Source organism: Corylus avellana, chromosome ca11 (genome assembly GCF_901000735.1).
Source record: "Corylus avellana chromosome ca11, CavTom2PMs-1.0".
NCBI classification, from domain to species: domain Eukaryota; kingdom Viridiplantae; phylum Streptophyta; class Magnoliopsida; order Fagales; family Betulaceae; genus Corylus; species Corylus avellana.
The window spans coordinates 12531081-12536694 of NC_081551.1; positions in this window are offsets into that span (position 1 = coordinate 12531081).

A 5614-nucleotide genomic window follows, 5' to 3' on the forward strand; every position below is an offset into this window, starting at 1 on the left:
AGAGAGAGAGAGAGAGCAGGTGAGGGGAAGAAACTAGACATAGGCCGGTGCTGCAAGAAACAACGGCATTCATTGCTGGGCGGGTCCCAGTTCGCGGTTTTTTACTTTTTTTTGAGTTTCCGCGCTAACCATGCATCCGCAATCTCCGCTTCATTTTTCACCTTACAGTCGGTCCTTACCTAAACGTGCTGGTATGTTAGCTAAAGTATTTCCTTGGGTGTGTTTTTTTTTTTTTTTTTTTTTAATTAAGGTTAATTACATTTATTCTCTTTAATTCCTATTTTTTTTAATATCTCACTAATATTTCAATTTTTGTAATGTTGTTAGAGTATTCACAGCAGCTTCTTTCTTATTTTCCCTAAATTTAGAGAACAAAACTACTTTTTACCTTCCTATTCAAATACATTGCACAATAACTTCCATTTATAGTTCCCTATAACATTAAAATATTATTTGTTTTACTTTTATTTTGTTTTTATATTCATTTATTTTGAATAGGAAAGTGTGAAAAGAGAAAGAGTGTCATTTTATGATTATAATAAACCATGTGAATTGTTACAGTTGAATCCAATATATAGGGTTCAACTATAGCAATCTTAATGTATAGGGAAGATATAGGAAAACTGCTGTAAGTGAGTTTTTGTGATTTTTTTGAAAATTTTCCTATGTGTAGTGAAGGAAAGCAGCTTTAGAGTAGCTGCTGAAAATGCTCTTATCAGAAGAGGTGTTAGAAGGTGTGAAAGAGTCGTGCATGCGTTGAGAGTCTTTTTAGTTAAGATAGCTTCCTGTTATCTAGGTGTGATAGAACACCTGTAACTTGAATTTATCAATTGTCTAGGAATTATATAACCCTTGGAGTTTATCTCCTAATGTTTAGGCTTTGCTTTATCTTTTTAGCTTTATTCTATGTTTTTGCTTTTTCTTCACTGGATGGTATATCCATGTGATAAGAGTCATTGTAGGAGTTGAACTCAACTCCAAGTCCGATTGATCAATCTATTTAAGGGGGTGGAAGTTATTAATGAAGGCATGCAAATTTATTCTTAAACTTATTGTTTGAAGAGGCTCAGAAACCTCCAATTTCCTACGTTAATCTCATAGATCATCAACATGGGTAAGAATAAGAAAGAAGACCCTACTTCTTATCCTGTAGAAGCTCAAGTTACTTGGTCTGTTACGCAATCATGTAACAAAGTGGTATCAGAGCACAGTTCGATTCCAATGGCAGACCCCATATGGAACGTATGGAAAAGCAACTTTCAGACCTTCAAACCATGTTCGAAGGCATGATGAAGCAAAACACAAAGACTGCCAAAATTGTAGCCAAGAACTCCAAAGAGGTGACAGAGATCAACAAACGGATATCCAAAGGAGAAAAAAATGTTGGTGAAACATCTACGGCAAGAACCCGTGACAAGCAAAATCATGGAACCAACAATTCCATGACACCAAAATTAGCCAAGCTGGATTTCCCAAAATATAAAGGAGTAGACAATCCTACAAGCTGGATATGCCGGGTGGAACAATTCTTTGAATTTCAAAGAACAGAAGAAGGAGACAAACTACCCATTGCAGCCTATCACCTTGAAGGTGAGGTCCAAATGTGGTATCAATTGTGGAAAGAAGCTGAGGAAAACCCAAATTGGGACTCCTTGAAGCAGGCCCTCCACACCCGCTACGGCCCAGCCGTATTTGAAGATCACTTCGGTGATCTCACAAAGCTACAACAAACGGGCTCTGTTCGAGAATATCAATCCCAATTTGAGCAACTCCTTAGTCGTGCCGAAAAATTATCTAATCCACATAAGCTTGGTTGCTTTATCAGCGGCCTTAAAGGGAACGTGAGGTCAGAGGTGCAAGCATCCTGATCCAGCTCCTTGATAGAGTCAATCAGATTGGCCAGGTTGTATGAGGCAAGAAATTGGAGTTTAAAGAAGCCTCCAACACCAGACAATAGGTGCACACAGCAAAGGACATAGCTCCTCCATTACCCTCTTCAAATCTGACTCGAGGTAAAACAATTCCCACACGCCACCTATCCCCAACTGAAATGCAAGATCGCAGGACACGCGGGTCGTGTTTCAACTGTGATGAAAGATTTGTGCCAGGACATCGATGTAAGAAATTATTTGTCATCGAAGGAGTATACATAGAGGAGGAAATCGAAGGAGAACCCGGTGACACCAATGAGTGGGGTGGGGAGGAACCAATAATTTCATTGCAAGCGTTAAGAGGAACTCCCAATTCGCAAACCATGCATGTAAGAGGATACTTTGGTACTATAAGGGTGCTGGTGTTGATAGATTCAGGAAGCACACATAATTTTCTCAACCCACAAGTTGCGGAGAAGCTGGGATTAAAACCTGTTGGAAACTAAACAAATCAAAACGCAAGAAAGTTTTTTCAAATGGTAGAAGTTATAAGTTCTTTTAATTAATAAGGGACTTTAGTTTTTTTAAACTCGTGTTTATTTAATTCTCAACTGAAGTCTTAACTTAGTGATGAGTTTTTTGTTATTTAATACAATAAATAAGGAGAAGTAAAAGCCTTGTAAGTTAGTCTTTGAATGCCTCTATTTATAGGCTTCGTAAGATGTATTTTCAATACAAGTGAAATACAAAGAAAGTTTCCTCCACTCTTCTCTAGTCTAATTTATTTTTTGTCTTTAGTAATAAAATAGAGAGAGAGAGAAATAGAAAGGTAACTAGTTTGTAAACTAGTATTTTATCCTTCAAATTGGTATCAGAGACCAGTTGTGCCAATTCCCATTTTGTCCTTTCTAGAAATGGGTTCCAACATAGTCCAGCAACAAATCCCTAGATTATCAAAAGATAACTATAGGTCATGGTCTATCCAAATGAGAGCCCTGTTTGGGTTTCAAGATCTGTGGGAAGTCATTACTGACGGACTTACAGAACCCACTGAGGAGGAGGAAGCTGAATACACAGCAGATGAGAAGAAGACTCTTAAGGAGCAAAGGAAGAAGGATAAAAAGGCCTTGTTTTTACTCTATCAAGCATTGGACGAGTCTACCTTCGAGAAAGTTGCCGAAGCAATGACAAGTAAACAAGCATGGGAGATTCTAGCTTCCATCTTCAAAGGAGATGAACGGGTGAAACGGGTCCGTCTCCAATCATTATGGGGCGAGTTCGAGGCTCTTCACATGAAGGATGCAGAATTGGTGACTGATTATTTCTCACGATTACTGGTAATCGTGAATGGTTTGAAAAGAAACAATAAGAAGGTCGATGACATCCGAGTCATCGAAAAGGTACTTCGATCCCTTTCCTCTAAATTTGAACATGTAGTTGTAGCTATCGAAGAGTCTAAGGACTTGGAGAAGCTAACAATTGAGGAGTTGTTGGGTTCATTACAAGTACATGAGCAAAGGATGCAGAAGAATGCTAGTTCTAGTGTATTAGAACAAGCATTAGAGTCAAAACTGACTTTAAATGATCAAGGCAAATTCAACTCCTACTGTGGTCGTGGTAGAGGCCGAGGGCGTGGTATTTTCCAACAACCACGTCAAAATCAACCGGAGACTCAAAGCTTCAGAAGTTGAGGACGAGGAGGTTATCGAGGAAGAGGAAGATCCACATATGGACGTGGAAACTCCAAGAATATCCAATGCTACAACTGCAAGAAGTTTGGACACTATGCCTCGGATTGTTGGCACAAAGATGATGAGCAAGCCAATGTTGCAGAAGCAACAAATGAGGTTCGTAGTGATTCTATTTTACTTCTCGCTCATGATGTTTCAGATTCACAAGATGAGGTTTGGTACCTCGATTCTGGCGCAAGCAATCATATGTGTGGGAAGAAAGATCTGTTCGTAGAACTCACAAAAGGAGTTCACGGAAATGTGAATTTGGGGGACTCTTCCAAACTCTCAGTTGAAGGCAAAGGGAAGATAAAAATCTATCAAAATGATGGTAAGAAAGGGTACATTTCTGATGTTAATTATGTGCCTAATATAAAATCAATATTCTTAGCATTGGGCAGTTGCTCGAAAAGGGGTACACCATACATATGGAGAACTACTCTCTCATTTTGAGAGATACACGTGGAGGAATTGTGGCTCATGTTTCAATGACCAATAATCGCATGTTCCCGTTACATCTTAACACAAAGTCTGAGAAGTGCTTCTATGGACTTAAGGAAAGTGAATCATGGAAGTGGCATCTTCGCTTTGGCCATCTACATTTCAACGGCCTAAAGCTATTATCTTCATTTGGCATGGTGCATGGGTTACCAGTGATCGAGCCACCGAGCAACGTTTGTGAAGGATGTATACTTGGCAAGCAAGCACGACTTCCTTTTCCCAGCAGCAAATCTTGGAGAGCAACATCACCATTGCAACTGGTTCATACCGACATATGTGGACCAATAGAGCCCATGTCCTTAGGAGGTAATAGATACTTTATTACCTTCATCGATGACTTTAGCAGAAAACTTTGGGTATATTTTCTTAAAGAAAAATCAGGTGCCTTTATTGTATTCAAAAACTTTAAAGCCCTTGTTGAAAATCAAAGTGGCCATAAGCTTGTAACTCTTTGTTCTGACCGAGGTGGAGAATACACCTCAAAAGAATTTAATAAGTATTGCAGGGAACAAGGCATAAAGCATCATTTGACTGCTGCTTACACACCACAGCAAAACGGGATTGCCGAAAGAAAGAACCGTACCATTCTTAATATGACCAGAACTATGCTCAAGGAGAAAGGGCTACCAAAACAATTCTGGGCAGAAGCTGTGGCGTGCTCATCTTATCTACTGAACCGATGTCCTACCAAAAGTGTCAAGAATATGACACCTCAAGAGGCATGGAGCGGCCACAAGCCAAGTGTTGCACACCTAAGAATCTTTGGGTGTGTTGCATATTCTCAAGTTCCCAAATCCAAGAGGAAGAAGCTTGATGATCGTGGTGAAAAATGTATCTTTCTCGGATATAGCGAAGAGTCGAAAGCATACAAGCTCTACAACCCACTAACAAAGAAAATAGTGGTTAGTAGAGACTTTATCTTTGATAAAGAAAGTGTGTGGAGCTGGAGCGATGAAGAGAAGGCCAAAGAACAACAAGTGTTAGAGGAGCTTGAAGAGCTTTCAACAGAAGCTCCACCAAGTACCCCACCATCTTCTCAGCCTACCACACCGTCCGCAGCACAGAGGGACTCTACATCTTCTATGAGAGGTAGCAACAGCAAATCCTCCACAAATCAAAGTAAGATGAAAGTCTCAAGGAAATCTATGAGCAAACAGAAGATAGAGAGACTAATCTTTTCTGCCTATATGCTGATCATGAGCCTCTTACCTTTCAAGAAGCCGTTGAAGAAGATTATTGGAGATCCGCAATGGAGGAGGAAATACATGCTATTCAAAAGAATGACACTTGGGAGTTGACAACACTCCCATCAAACCATAAGGCTATTGGTGTCAAGTGGGTGTACAAGATCAAACGCACTGCAGAAGGTGAAGTTTCTCGATACAAGGCAGGACTTCTAGCTAAAGGCTACAAACAAAAGTATGGCATCGACTATGAAGAGGTCTTTGCACCAGTTGCGAGACTTGACACAGTGAGATTGTTGATCGCACTTGCCGCTCATCACAATTGGAA